Below are 16,708 nucleotides of genomic sequence, written 5' to 3'. Positions count from 1 at the left end.
GTAAATTAGTAGTTTTATTTTTAAGAATGCTCTGCGATATTTTACCACATCCTCGGATGCGGTAAGAAACCTCTTAGTGAATTGTCCTGGTTCAAAGTTCATGGTTGAACTTTCGTTCAACACAGGGACGTGTTAAATAGTTCCTTATTTCATTCCATTTGTTAATTTGGAGGCACATAACGCCAGGTGATATTGTCCAATCAACTCATGCCAATTCTCTTGGTGGGTTGGACTAGCATCCAAAAATATTGAATCCATCCGATAATACATCAAATATATAGCAATCTTCCAGAAAAACTGCAACATGTTTTTGAATCAACCTGGACCAACGAACAGGGGCGGACTGACAACTCATGGGGCCCCCGGGCAATAGGGGATCATGGGGCCCCTGTGTCCTTGCCCAAACTCAAAAAAGCCTATCAAAAAGGTACCAGGGGCTTCTCATGGGGCCCCCTACTGACCCCGGGCCCTCGGGCAGTGCCCGAGTTTCCAAATGGTCAGTCCGCCCCTGCCAACGAATATACAAAACGAATTCCGAAAATGAATCAGGTCAATAATAATGAATATTTCGAAATTAAATTCTTCAATGAACGAATGCATCTGAAACAAAACAAACATTTCCAGTGTGCAAGTGCCTACATCAAACTGATGAAAACCTGGCCATCTATGCACTTTATCATGCCTTTTTTTTCAGCTTACGTCATAGCCATATTAATGGCCAGAATTGCAACAATTCACTACCCATTGAGTTTACTGTAATTTGTCCAAATGTTTAGATTTGCCAAAAAGTTTGCTTGATTTGCCAAATTTCCATCAAAATCGAATCTAGCCAGATACTGCTATTGTTGATGGAAAGGGGTGTAGGGTGCACTGCATGGGAAAAGAACAAGTTTGCTTTAAAGTCATATATATGTTTTAGCTAAACCAACTGCTTGCTGAAGTTCAATGGCCTTCTATGAGACTGCAGCAGAAGCTTACAGCTACTGGCAAGTTACTGGCAGAGTGAAGTACGTGTGGCAGTCCTGTCTAATACAAAAAATATTTTGAAATTCTAAATTACTGGCTGCATTAATGGAGTTCTGCGACTTCGTGTTTATACAGAACATTGATTGTTGCTGGAAAATAGCAATCTCCTCCCTTGAGGGAATGTTTAATCCCACTAGACATCTAATGATTATAATCGTTATAATAATACCCCAGGAGCCTCATTTATCTAACAATCACTTTTCCCATGTCATTATCTGCCATCCTGATTGTATGAAGGCGACATGTCTGAATGAAGTCTTTCATATTACAGGGCTGCAGCATTTATAGACTGGTGTAATGGGGATGGTGTGCATGCCTAAATTGTTGAACTGACCATGGACTTTAAAGGGTGTTCAGATATGAAGGTAAGATTTGATGGTCCTTAGGCTTTAAACCTTTAGAGTGCTTTATAAACTGGTGAGTTCAGCTCTTCAGAGCCTACAGGTTTATTTGGATGAACGATAAGGGAGGCCAGGAGCCAGAAGCAGCAGGGAGGACATATGGGCATAACAGAGCAGATGATAATAGTAGAGATTGGGACAGATGGTGTTAAGCAGCCCATAGATTATGCAGCTTTCTTTCCTTCCACCATGGGTGGAAAAGACGGAAAATGACTTGACCCCCCCCCCCCAATCAACACAGTTAGAGTTGATGGGCGAATCCCTCCTGCAGCACTATTATATTCTGCCTGCAGGGAATGTAGGGAGCTATAGCCACCGGCAATGATCTCATGCGAAAAAATCCAACAGGCTGGTTGTACCGAAGTTGGTCCCTGATGAACCGTCTGAGATTCGATCCATCTATGGCCAGTTTAAGGGTACATCCATTGTCATTAGATTGTCGCTTAATTGCTTTTTAGTGAGTATGGATACCTTTATGCTCTGTACACATGATGAGAATTTTTTGTATGCTAGTCTCCATATCAGAAATGAAGAGGTTACTAAAGTTATGAAAATTCTCGTATGACACAAGAAAAATTTGAAAAAAGCGATGTAATGTATTGTGTTTTCGGACAAAAACTGTACTGATTAAATTAAAATCTTATGACCTAGTATAGCAGGAGAAAAAGTTTCGTGCTTGCCCCTTCGAATAATTTCAGATGAAAGCTGTGTACCAACGATCAGATTATCATACGATCACTTTGAAGGCGGTATTTTTCATACGATTTTCTGATTGTGTGTACTAGGCTTTAGTTTTGCTGTACTCAGACCAATGGTTTAGATGTAAAGCCCAACTGAACTATAGCTATTTATTACTGCAATACAGTCAGGAGGCATATATAGTAATAAATATGCAGCCGTTTAACTTTTTTTTTTAGAGGATTCCCAGTTGTCAGCAGAATGTAAACAAAAGACGCCAGGTAACAAAAATTTTAAGTAAAACAGCGTGGGGGAAACCCCATGCGAAAATGAAAAAAAAATTACTTGTACCACACCCCCAAAATACATTCCGAACCCTTTTCTGAGCATTCTGTGCACACAGGTCAGGAAAGGGGGGAGACAAGTGAGCATCCCCCCTCCTTAACCATACCAGACCACATGCCCTTACCATGGAGGGGTGCTTTTGGGAAAGGGGGGCTCCCCCTCCCCTTGTTGATGGGGACAAGGACTTCTTCCCCACAACCCTATGCGGTGGCTGTGGGGGTCCAGATCCCAGACTCCTCATATGAGGATAGTACCCCTATTCAGTCACCACAAAAGTGTCAAAAGTAAAAAAAACACAAACAGTTTTTGACAAGTCCATTGTTAACCCCCCATCCAAAAAAAAATGTCCTCCAAAGTAAATCCAAGGTCAATCACAATGAACGCCAGCCTGTACTATGAAAAAACCCCGCTGCCTGCCAAACACTGTGAATGACAGGTACCCCGCGCCAATCTCTACCTGTCATTGGTCGAGTGTCTTTCCACAGGATACGTCATTTGCTGATTGACAGGTAGATATGGGGGTGGGGTTATTTCACAAATGGCATGTCCCATGCAGAGACACTCGTCCAATGACATGGATACATGGGGTTGGGTTACCCAGTGACACTGCTCTCATGTTTATATGTCATTTGACATGTGTCTCTCTGCACGGGACATGTTGTGTTCGAAGGGGGATTTTTATTCTCGAGTGGGTCGGTGTTCATCATGATTGACGTTCTACTTCGGGCGACATTTATTTATTTATTTAAATAAAGGGCTTATCAAAAACTGTGTTTGTGTTTTTTCGTTACTTTTGACACATTTTTGGTGAATAAGTAGGGGTACTATGTATCCCATACTCATCCACAATGGGGGCTGGGATCTGGGGGCCCAATTGTTCAAGGGGGCTTCCAGATTATGATAATCCTCCTGCCTGCAGACCCCTGCAACCATCGCCCAGGGTTTTGGGGACAGTTCCTTGTCTCCATCAACACTGGGACAAGGTGCTGTGGGGGAGAGCCCTCTACCCCAAAGCATCCTTCCATGTTGAGGGCATTTGGCCAGGTATGGTTCAGAAATCAGGAACTCGCTCACCCCCTCCCTTTTCTGGCCTGCCGGGCTGCATGTTAGAATAAGAGTCTGGTATGCATTTTTGTGGGGACCCCACCCCATTTTAAAAAATAAATTAGTGTGGGGTTCCCCTCAAAAGCCACACCAGATCTAAAGGTCTGGTGTGGAATCTGGGGGAGACTCCATGCCATTTTTTTTGTTAATTATATCATGGGTCTTCCCGCAAAATGCATACGAGACCCAAAGGGCCTGGTATGGATTTAGGGGACCCCCATGCCATTTTTAAACTTTTTTTTAATTGGCACTTTTTTTGTTTACATTCTGCTGACAGCAGATAAGCCATGGTTGTCAAGGACACGGCGGCTGGCTAGCCTCCTTAACAACCAGCGCTATTTCTAATTAAATTAAATGAATGCCAAAGATACAAAATGAATTGGTCCATTAACAAATATTTCTGAAAATGAATTCTTCAGTTAATGAATGGATCCAAAAACTAAACAAAACAAGATCAAGTGACTCTATCCTCTAGTGCAGTGATCTCCAAACTACGGCCCGGAGGCCAGATCTGGCCCTTTATTTGGCCCTTGGGGCACTATTCCTCCCACTGACATTAACAATGGGACATAATTCCTCCTTCCGACACCAACAATGGGGCAATATTCCTCCCACTGACATCAACCATGGGGCAATATCACTCCCACTGACACCAATGGAACACTATTTCTCAATACCAAACATAGGGCATTTTTCATTCCCACTAACGCCAGGACATTTTTTACTCCCACTGGCCACACTCTGGCCCCTCTAAAGTCAGGAGAACAGTAAATTTGCACCTTTATAAAGGTTGGAGACCCTTGCTCTAGTGTGTACTGGCACAATTGAAAACCATGGGATTTGGTATGATGAGCGTTTTGGAGTTTTGAGCTTTAAACTACAACATCCTTAGGTGTAATTGGGTCCTAAAGCAAGATATCGTGGCATATCAGAGCATCAGGAGATAAAAATAAGCCGATTTACGGCCTTATAACCCAGTCTTCATTTCATGCCATTCTCTGGATTTTCTCCCTGACCTGATGAGCTTTGGGGAAATACCCTTTTTATGTTACCTATATCAAAACAGCCATGTGAATATGAAGAAGATTTGTCCTTTTTTTCCAGAGTAGACAGACCAGTGCAATTCTCCTTGTTAATCCCTTGGGGGCCTACAGTGATAAAATGTCAAGAAGTTAGCAATAAAACCTGACACATCTTCTTCACTGCACAGTTCAGATTTTGTGTCTCCGAAATACCACATTATCATCCATCGTGACCTGGAAAAAAAAAATATGTTAATTTTAGATTTTTAATTTGACTTTCAAAATGTGCTTTTGCTGTAAGCCTGGATAATATCGCTTTTGACAAAGTAAACTTGTTAGGCTCTAGATACCTGTAATTTAAGTGGGAATCTGTGTCTGCAAAGTAACATTAAACCATTCCCTTGCTCGTTTCGTGATTGTAGGATCAAGGGTATTAAATTTGTTGCTGTACGTTAATCACGCTGTGTCAACAACAGGAGAGATGGCATTAAAGTGTCAGAAATAACAGGGGGAAGAAAAATGCCACTGGGATTACATAATGTTTAGAAAATGATGGAAGGGATTTTAAACACTAAAATCTCAGGATATGAGCAGCTGGTGGATAAAACTTGGTTCAAAATTTTAAAGTCAATTAGGTCTCTTTTTTTAAAATGATAAATATATAAGACTTGTGGCCCATGACTTGATTTGCTGGGTCTCCTTCAGTCATCCTAGTGGTGGATGGTCTTTCAGCTGCAGAGCTCTGGAAAATAAATTTGAGTTGGGAGTAATTTCATAAGTAACATAAGACCTTTACCTAGCTGGCTCAGAAGATTAACAGGCTTTTTCAGTAATGGTAAATATAGATGAGCCATGCTGGAGATCATATTGGCTGACATCAGCATTGTGGAAGAAGAGAGGAGCTGCTGTGAAATACCTGACATTCATTTTACTGCAGCACAGGCAACATTGTCAGGTCACTACAGGAAGTTGGGAGCTCACTTGTAGGCATGTGTATTTCACACTCCATTCAGTAGGTGGCATCTTGCCACTGTGCAGATGGAGTGGAGACTCATCATCTGATTGGATGCTGCAATCCCCAGTGACCATCCACGTCCATCTTGGATGGGGCAGTCCTTATAAATAGGGGACCTTGTCTGGATTTGGCATGCATTTGCAAGTGGATAAAGTAAGGACAGGAACCTGTTAAGGATAGAGACTTAGCATTAGGGAAAGGTTCCAGTACAAGGAGGGAAAGCATAGGGATACCTCTGTACACTTCTCAAGCCATTGGTTTCTAGGGCTGCTACCGCAACCTTCTCAAAAGCCTCTCAAAACTGCTAGCTGAGTTTGCCAACCTGCCAGTCAGTCACGACTCCAGCAGATGCTGTCCCGGTAAAGTAGGCCTTGCCTATAGTGTGCCTGAAGAAATAGCCATGCGTATCTGTGTTGATGCTGTGTGACCTGTTTATTCAAAATGGGGATACCGGTATTGCCTTATGCTACTACCTGTGCCTTTAACCACTTGCCTGCTGGGCACCGTTACCCCCTTCCTGCCCAGGCCAAGTTTCAGCTTTCAGCGCTGTCACACTTTGAATGACAATTGCATGGTCATGGAACACTGTACCCAAACACATTTTTTATCTTTTTTTTGAGGCAGATAGAACTTTCTTTTGGTGGTATTTAATCACCACTGGGTTATTTATTTTTTGCTAAACAAAGTAAAAATGACAGAAAATAAATTTTTTCTTAGTTTCTGTTGTACAATTTTGTAAATAAGTAATTTTTCTTCTTCACTGATGTGCGCTAATGAGGCTGTAGTGATGGGCACTGATAGGCGGCACTGATGGGCAGCACTGACTGGTACTGATAGGTGGCACTGATTGGAACAGATAGGTGGCACTGCCGGGCACTGATAGGTGGCACTGACGGGCCCTGATAGGTGGCACTGACTGGCACTGATAGGCATCACTGACTGGCACTGATAGGCAGCACTGACTGGCACTGACATTTGGCACTGAAAGGCAGCTCTGATGGGCATTGATGTGCACTGGTAGGCATTGATATGTGGCAATGATATGCACTGATGGGCAATGGTATGTGGCATTGATTGGCACTGACAGGTAGCATTGATGGGCACTGAAAGGTGGCACTGATGGGGCTACACTGATCATCAGGGCACTGATGATCAGTGTAGATGTCCCTTCTAAGGAATGCTGCTTACTGGCTCTCCTCTCCTTACACACTGTCAGTGTAAGGAGAGGAATGCCGATAAACTGCATTTCCTTGTTTAGATGCGATCAGCTTTAATTGGACACATCTGATCACATGATAGAGCCTGTGTCATTGGCTCTTTGCTGTGATCGGTGATCCGCTATCCCAGGGACACAAAGCACCACAGATTGCGAAGCCACACACCCCCAGGGGCGCGCATGCGCAGTTAGAGTGGGAGGACGTCCCATGACGTCCTCCCAGAATGAGAGAGCCACCGCCTGTCCGTCATTTCCATATATGGCGGGCGGGAGGCGGTTAATGTTTGCACCAGCACACTGTTGGGGACTGCTCTGTGACAGAGTGATGCATTAATTGGACCAGTTGCTGCATCTGTTACTACAAGTGTTACTGCACCTATTACTGCAAGTGTAAAGCAGCCCATAGATTAGTCAGTTTTTTCCGTTCAACCGCTGACTCAGTACCCCCATCTACATACTCGATATGGATGAGGAAATTCTCCCTGATGAGCTATTGCATTCTGATAGTGAGAAGACTTCCTCGCTGTCAGAATAGACTGATCAACTGATAGCCTGCAGCGCTGATCAAGCAGGGAAAATCCAACAGGGTGGTTGTACAGATTTCATTTGGTACTCCAACTGGTGGCTTAAAAAAAAATGTAGATGCCCATTTTAATTAAAGTGCAACTAAACCCAATGACTTAAATCAGAACTAAACCTGCTGATTTAAATCAGAACTAAAGGCACAAATCATTGTTGGTCCAATGCCAGCGAAGTTCTGTGCCAACATCTTCTCCACAGGTTCTTCCAGGTGCCGGTTTTTGGTCATTTCAATAGGCTGAAGCGGGATGACGTCACTCTTGAGCATGCACAGGAGTCCACTTATCCTGGCACACTGGAAAGTAAACTGAGCTGCGCATGTGCAGTTTAGTATACATTCTGAAGACTGAAGACAGGTGTGTGTACTTTAATGCAGAAGAAACATTGCATGTTTCTTCTGTAATAAAAAGCCTGCCTGTTTGCAAGTTGTTTTTATACATTTAATTCCTTTTTTTACATTTTAGTTCTGTTAATTTAAATGATACTACAGATATATGTATGACTGAACTTTTTTGTAATTAGATATCTGTATTTATGTAACAACGCTGAACTGGGTGAGTACTAGTGTGTTCTGTATTTCTATTTGCTGATTTCTAAACCTTTTCTTCTCTTTTTCATTTCAATATCACTGTCATCAAAAGTCTATGGAACTACATTCTGTGTCTCACAAAACACTTCAAATAGTCTACAGCATTATAAAACTATTGTGGTTGCTTATGTGTAAACTACGCATTAGTTGAAACACAGACAATTGTCTATTATACTGTACATTCAAAGCTATTACACCATCATTTTGTGTATTTTCCATTGGTATATTGCTGTATACTATGTATTTTTTAATAAACAGCAATGAAAGCTAAATAAAAAATACAAATTGGCAACATAAGCTCCCATGTTTTATCTTCACTGGTTCACTTCAGTACAGTGATGTCCAGATAGCCCCCCTGTTTAGTGATCACAGGCAAGACTATCAGGACTAAAAATCTCAATGATAGTAGTATGGCCTCATTTATTTATTTATTTCGTTCCAAATAACTTTTAGTAGGGCTAATCTCCTGGTATGGTTTTAATTGCAGAGTTACACTGATTCTGTATCTGTGGGACCGCTGTGGAATCACTGTAGTGGTCAACACTATTAAAGTGATTGCCGTGGTCTTCCAGGTCCTGTGCCAAGTGGCTGTCCTTCTGCATAGTTATTAAGGGGCGGGGTGATCACCCAGCATGGCCACCACAAACAGAAAGCCTTGCATTTTTTCAGTGAATACAAGACATTCTCTGATTGGACATCCAAAAAGACAACATCTCGTATTAATTGAAAAAAATATTTATTCCCAGCTGCTTGTCTTCAGTGGGAATACTTTTGCACCTTTGAGGCATTTCAATAATACTTATGAGGTGCATTCTCTTCCGCCACACCTCTTTCATTACCTCCTGGCCATGTTCACTCACCCCAATAATGGAGCCATAGACCCCCCCCCCCTCCTTTATTTCCCTCCACCACTCCCTTTTTTTTCCTCTTTGCTCGCCTCTCAATTCTTTTTCCCCTTTCATATCTTCTGATAGTAATTTGTTTGGCTTCTCGATTTCGTGTACTTACAAAAATGCATCTTTCTTTTGTGTGTCTTTATCTTGTCACACTACAGCATGTTGCATACTCTGTTTCTTTATGATCTGCTGATTATTGTTAGACCTTATTAGGGTTCATGTTCAAGATTTCATGAGACAGCAACCTATGTTATTATTATATTATTATTATTATACAGGATTTATATAGCGCCAACAGTTTGCTCAACACTTTACAATATAACGGGAGACAATACAGCAACAATACAGTTCAATACAAGAGGGTTAGGAGGGCCCTGCTCCTTGGAGCTTACAATCTAAGATGGTGGGGCTGGTGGTACAAATGGTAATAACTGTGGGGGATGGACTGATAGGAGGAAGAGAAGACTTCATTATTATCTGAAGGCAGGATAGGCTTCCCTGAAGAGATAGGTTTTCAGAGATCGCCTAAAAGTGAGCAGAGTAGGCAATAGTCTGCAAAATTGGGGTAGAGAGTTCCAGAGAATGGGGAAGGCTCTGGAGAAGACCTGGAGATGAGCATGGGAGGAGGAGACAAGGGAGCTAGAGAGTAGGAGGTCATGCAAGGAGCGGAGAGTACGGTTTTGGTGATATTAGGAGACAAGATTGATGATGTAATTTGGGGCAGAGTTATAAATGTTGCAAGAGACTTTCAGCCATTTGGATTGTGAATTCATTTTTATAGTCTTCCTCGAGTGATAAGTGTGTATCTTTCTCTGTACTCTCTGTTGCTGTAACATTGTATTCTCTCTCTTTCTCTCTTTATATACCCAAATGATTTGTACCCGCATTTTTTGTAACACTATTTCCTATTCTGCTAATCTTTTATATTGTTTTTTGAAAAGAGCAACAATGGGAGCCAATCAGGTAAGTGGCACATTTATATGCTGCTTGAAGGAGAGAGCGTAGTGAGCAAATAGACTATCGAAGCATTAGCAGAGTGTATTTTGCATTATTTGGTCATCTCTCACCAGCCCACAAGGTAATTTTAAACCGTTAAATGGCCTGGTGCACTCCAATTTTAGGTATATGAAAATACAACCATGGATATCCACGCTATGTCCTCTGTGTTTATTTTAAGGCTTATTATCTCCTTTATTGTAGTATGCCTTTAATGTTTGCCTGGAGTTCTTCTTTAGCCTTTGAAGTCAGGTCATCATAAGATAATATGAAATTTCTGGTACTGCTGCACAGAAAAAAGCTTTTAGCACAGTAATTCCCCTTTTCTATGTGACCATTGTCCTGACTCTTGCCCCCTTTGTCTGTGCTCATTAAAGCATATGTATTGGAGCCTTCATGCCTTTGAATGCAGTCAGCTCTCATTCAGCGCAGCAAATAACCTTCAATATTTTCAGACTGAGTTAACAGCAACTACTGCCATACAGGAAGACCACTATTTCCTGGGGGAAAGGGAGATCATTCTGATGGAATGGCTTTTAATTGATTTTGGGTGCTCTTAGGCTGCATAGCGGCTTTAACGTGTGCATATAATACACAAAAAAAACAATCACAAAAACCAACTAACGCTTAAGTCATTAAAATGTGTTTGACAAGTAAATCTGAGTTTCGGTTTTCATGATTTCTTGGATATAGCAATGTGCTAGAAGTGCACATACCTGGAAACATCTGGCTATTTAAATTCTAGCTTGGCATGCCATCATTTAAAGGGGAAATAAAATGGTTTCTGGTTTGTTTTATTTTAAATGATTTCAAATGTTTGAAAGCTATTAAACCTGAATTCCAAGGCAAAGAGCTAAATATACAGTTAAATTACATATACTGTATAGTAGTCGTATCTGCCAAATTATTTGTATTTCTGTCCATCCAGTACTGAGATTTACATAGCCCTGTCAGAGAGCACAGCCAGCCTGATGGCCTGACCTTTCTCTCCTGTTAGTAGTACGGCTTGGTCACCTCTGTGTCCCCAGCTTGTGACAGGTCAATGAAGGGGTAGCAGCAAACTAGTGAGTTGTACTTACATTAGTTGTATTTAAAAGTAAATTTAATGACAGGAGGCATGTTATTTTACATATAAACAGGCCTTCCATCTTCAGAAACTGAAATAAATTGCTATACATTTTATGTTTGAGCATCTAAGCATCTAAGTGAAAAGCTTTTTACCTTTTTTTGTTTTATATCAAAGCTTTTCATTGTAAAATGGTTATTGCTTCAAGTATTGACACTTTATTTATTGCTATGATATTATTAGTATTTATTATTATCTTAGTATAAATTTATCAGAGGTCTAAAGCGGAAAGTTTGCTGTATTTAACGTCTCCTCAATGACAGCATCTGTGAGCTCCCTTGCCGCTTCAACATTTCGCTCTGTCTACTTTGGGGTTCGGTTTACCTTACTTGGCCAGCTTGGGATTGCAATGTTGTTGTGTGGCTTAAGGTACATTTAGGAGAGACATTTTTGGCAGGCGGTAGAGAAGCTTTTACCGTAGAAGGGGACATAAAGAACATCTGCAATATAAGCCTTCCTGCCATCAATGTTTAATCGCATGGCTATAGCTCCACTTTGAAGTAGAACTATAGGCAAAACTTTTCTTTCATTTTGGATAGAGTAAGTAAGGGCTGTAATCCCTGTCAGTTTTTTTCCCCATCCTTGATCCCATTGGGGAGATTTACTTTCACTTCCTGTTTCATAGGCAAAACAGGAAGTAAGAGAAAATCCCTGCAAATTAAGGGGACACTTTTGTAGCACCCCAAGTCACCAGAACTAGTGCCCCCATTGGAAGATTTCCCCTCTATTACTGTTCTGGGGCCAGCTCAAAATTCAGGATTTGCTTTCACTCGTGATGATAACGTTAAGCAGGACAAATAGGGAGGGTGAATCTCCCTAATGGGAGCAGAGGTAGCAATAACATGCTTACATTTCTTTTCCTCTTTACGTCTGGAGGAAAAGAAATGTAATCTCCAAACATGGAAAGGTTTCTTCACAGTGAGAGCTGTGAAAATGTGGAATAGACTCCCTCAAGAGTTGGTTCTGGCCAGCTCAGTAGATTGCTTCAAAAAAGGCCTGGATTCTTTCTTAGATACACAGAATATAACTGGATACTAACATTTATAGGTAAAGTTGATCCAGGGAATATCCGATTGCCTCTCGGGGGATCAGGAAGGAATTTTTTTTCCCAGCAGGAGCAAACTGGATCATGCTTTGCTGGTTTTTTTTGCCTTCCTCTGGATCAACTGTGGGTATAGGATTATAACTTTTTTTTTTTTATGGTTGAGCTGGATGGACTGTCTTTTTTCAGCCAGACTAACTATGCAACTATGTAACAAGTTTAGCATCACTCTCCATCCAGCATCCAGGCTCTAAAAGAGGTCTTTCTTGAAAAATGGAAAAAAGATAGATGTTGCAATATGTTGCCAACTTGTTCATTCCATGCCTAGAAGACTTGGTGCTGTCCTTACAAATTATGGAGGTCATACAAAATATTAGATGTAGTAGTTTGTTTGTTGTGGAGTGTATTCATTTTTGCATCAACTAATTTGCGCAAAACCGATGATTTTGTAATCTAAGTTATATAATTAACCTTACTTTCATGAAATGAGCTAAACAAATGTTCTATAAAACTCAGTTTTTCAAAATTTTGGAATCTGTTCTTGTGTTCATTGAGATATTGAGTAAAATCTTACTTTTCAAAAGGGGTGTACTCATTCATGCTGAGCACTGTAGGTGGGAGTCACCTAATTTGTTCATCCCCTGAGGAAGGAGGAATCTTATAACCATAAATCACATTGGCTTATCATCATTGTTATCTTTGGGCTTCTGTAATGAGATAATATCAAAACGAAAATAAATCTTTGTGCTCAGACATAAAAAGCAGCTGAAACAGGAATAATTACAATCCCTCAACATAATAAACAGCAAACAAAGTGCATAGCTGTAAAGTGTAAAAACCCATCAATTCATACAAAAGTCCATGCTAATTAGTGTTAAAGTCCATCAGAAAAAAAGTCCATGCTCAAAGGAGACTCTTTCAATAAGTGAAACCCACCCATCAACAGCAACGGAAAAACCACATTCAGTGCATCAAGAAAAGGAGGAAGATGACATCTCTATAATCCTGGTGAAAAGCAACAGACATGCTAGAGCTATTACCAAAGCTATTGGACTTTTATATTAAAAAAGCCAACAGCGCTTTAGGGGTTAGCCCCGCACGACTCTCCGGTTTATGGCGTAGAGATAGTTGTCCCCTTGACTCCGCTCCAACTGTGTTTCCACCAGTAAGTCATGCAAGGAATAAGCACATTCTGACGGCCAATTAGCTGATCGGCAACCCCAATCATCCGCTACACTGTGTAACACATGTGCAATTCACAATGTGAGAAGAGTTTCCTTTGACCACATGCCTTTTTTCTGATGGACTTTAACACTAATTAGCACAGACGTTTGTATGAATTGATAATTAAATAAATATATTTGGACTCCAATACTTTTGGTGCGGTGTTTTTATGATCATTGCACCTTTCAGCAATAAACCTGGATTAGGGTTCTTATCCTCTCTTACTTTATCCAACACACACTAAAAAAATTGGCCATGCAAATGGCTTCAGTAAACAAAATGTCTTTCTGACTGAGCCAAATCGTGCTTCGTTTGTGTCTCACATGCTCCCCGTCAGGCACTGCAGCTCACAGTGGGATGGTTTCAGGATTAGAAGCAGTGCTAAAGTCCATCAGAAAAAAGTCCATGCTCAAAGGAGACTCTTTCAATAAGTGAAACCCACCCATCAACAGCAACGGAAAAACCACATTCAGTGCATCAAGAAAAGGAGGAAGATGACATCTCTATAATCCTGCTGAAAAGCAACAGACATGCTAGAGCTATTACAAAAGCTATTGGACTTTTATATTAAAAAAGCCAACAGCGCTTTAGGGGTTAGCCCCGCACGACTCTCCAGTTTATGGCGTAGAGATAGTTGTCACCTTGACTCCGCTCCAACTGTGTTTCCACCAGTAAGTCATGCAAGGAATAAGCACATTCTGACGGCCAATTAGCTGATCGGCAACCCCAATCATCCGCTACACTGTGTAACACATGTGCAATTCACGATGTGAGAAGAGTTTCCTTATGATCTTTGCACCTTTCAGCAATAAACCTGGATTGGGGTTCTTATCCTCTCTTACTTTATCCAACACACACTAAAAAAATTGGCCTTGCAAATGGCTTCAGTGAACAAAATTTCTTTCTGACTGAGCCAAATCCTGCTTCGTTTGTGTCTCACATGCTCCCCGTCAGGCACTGCAGCTCACAGTGGGATGGTTTTAGGATTAGAGGCAGTGCTGCTAATCCAGAAAGCAGTGGGTGAGACTAGGTGTTGTCAGGTGCTGACTGGCTGGCAGGCTGGCAGATCAGCCTTCATATTGTTGATAGCCACACCTCTGCAACATTTTTCACCCCACTGTAGTTCAAGCTGGCACAGCCTACATGAGAGTGTCAACTTTGTTCTGAATTCAGAAACAGTGCAGCATTGTTGCCACACCATCACATCATGCACTACATGGACTTAACTAGTAGATTCAACGTGTATTAATAGGACTTTGCAGGGGACTAAGAGAAAAACAGTAAACACAGGTGTCCTTATAATTTGGTGCTACTGAACCTACGTTTTTTTGTAAATGGGAAGCTATAGTTCTACTTTAAATTTACTTTTTGAGTTTGTTCAAACTGTTTGCTGCCAAAAAACGAAATGCAAGAGGATTATGCAGAGGTATTAAAAATATACCTTCTAATCAGCTTAGTATAAAGGAATTAGGCATCACAGCACTACAGGATAGAAGTCATACATATATGTGACTGACATGAAGAACTGATTTATACCCATAACTTTTTCCTAGACAAAACTACTATAATGTAGGGCATCAACAATTAAGTTAAAAAAATTGGAAAAATTCAATATTTTTTCCTCCCGCTGCTGCCACCAAGTTGTAATGGAATTGGGATATGCCTAATTATTATTCTTTCACATCTTTGATGTTACATTTTCTGGTAGATCAAAGAAAATGTAATCCCTTTATGATGCAGACAGACTAGAAGGAGTTCCGTGTCTCTGCTTACAAAAGCCAGATTTATGGAACTTTCTGCTAAGAATGTGTGAACATTCCAGGAGAATGCTATATTAGAGGAATGTCCTTAAAGGCCTTCCTCCTCAGCTTTGGGACAGGGTGGTACCTCTGTGTTTTAGCAGGTTGTGAGGCTGGGGTCATCAGATTATTTATTAAAGTGTTACTAAACCCACAACAGTAAAATCAGTCTGTATATGCAATAAAGCATGCTTGTTGTACTCACTGTGGAGCCTAAGGGGTTAATCTTCTGCATTGTGTAAGAACTCTGTTTGATCCTGACTTCTCTGATCCTCCCCTTCTTCCAGTGTCCTCCTCTTATCTCCTGATAAGACATATCATGTGGAGTCACTCTGCACATGCTCAGTTTGGTGTGTATTGCTAGAGAGTTTTTTTTTCTTGGGAGAGTGCATGCGATCAGCACAGGGCCAATCAGCACTTTTTAGACAGAGGTCAGTCATTCTGCATCCTCCTAGAGCTAAATGAAAACTCCTCCTACAGGCTTTAACAAGTGCTCAGCTGGGCACTGATAGAAGTCACAAGAATGCTCTAACTGCTGATGAGAAAAGGTATTTAGCAGTTTATATTTACTAAAATAATTGTACTTCCATGTCTTTTGTACTGTGGGAAGGCAGACATAGTGAATGTGGGGTCCAGGGTTTAGTAACACTTTAACTATATTATATGAGAAAAATATTACACATAAACTATTTATTCCTTAAAGCTGAGCTCCAGTCAGGCAAAGCAGAACTCCTCTCCTGTACTAAAATCTATTGTGTGGTTTCACTGCATACTGCGAGCTTTTCACAATGTGCATTACAATCGGCAGCAGCTTAGACAGAGCCCACCTCATTTCATGGCTGGAGGATGTTAACAATATTTCCTCCCCTGCCTGACCATCCCTGGCTCGTCCCTTTCATTCACTGGATTTCAGTTCCTTCAATCATGGAGATTCAGCATCACATATGGGTGTTATTTAGGGTAGGGTGCATGGAAATGCAGTCTGCCTAGGAACCCACCACTTATCCAGACTGAGACCCACCGATCAAGGCATTTTTATAATGCTTTCCAAGAGCCCTTTCACTGCTTGCATTAGGGTTCAGGGCTCTTGAGAGGAGTACTTAGGCAGGGTACTGTGATATTGTCATGCCAGCCCTTCCCATCATCCATGACCTACCTGCCTTGCATAGAAAAACACAATGACTCAATGATGACATTACTGGCTCTAAAATAGGGTGTGTAGTATGTTTATGAAGGGGAATTGGAAGGAACCAGGGAGGGCAAAATATAAGCAGAATAAATTTCAGCTTCATAAAATCCCCCTCTGTATACTTAGGCTCCAATGTTCGCTTAGTCTAGTAGACAAAGTAATTACTATATACATATATACACTCAAATAAAAAACATCAAAATTCCAAATATAAATATAAAGTGCAGTCCACTCCACCAATGCTGTAGTGTCAAAGGCCTAAGTGACCTTTATATCATTCAAGTTCATAAAAGTTCAAAATCCCCATAACATAAAAAACTCCATCTCATGTCCCAGTGCACTCCACTCCCTAATCATTTTCCAGATAGGCAACAGCACATGTGGGATATATTCATTTTGCTTCTTATAACAGGTCAAATTGTGCAGTGTGTGACTCCCTCCGCGGCTCTTCTTGCAGGCCC

Source organism: Staurois parvus, unplaced genomic scaffold (assembly GCF_062004578.1).
Source record: "Staurois parvus isolate SC_StPar_1 unplaced genomic scaffold, SC_StPar_1.0 ptg000729l, whole genome shotgun sequence".
Taxonomy (NCBI): Eukaryota; Metazoa; Chordata; class Amphibia; order Anura; family Ranidae; genus Staurois; species Staurois parvus.
This window is presented reverse-complemented; position numbering follows the sequence as displayed.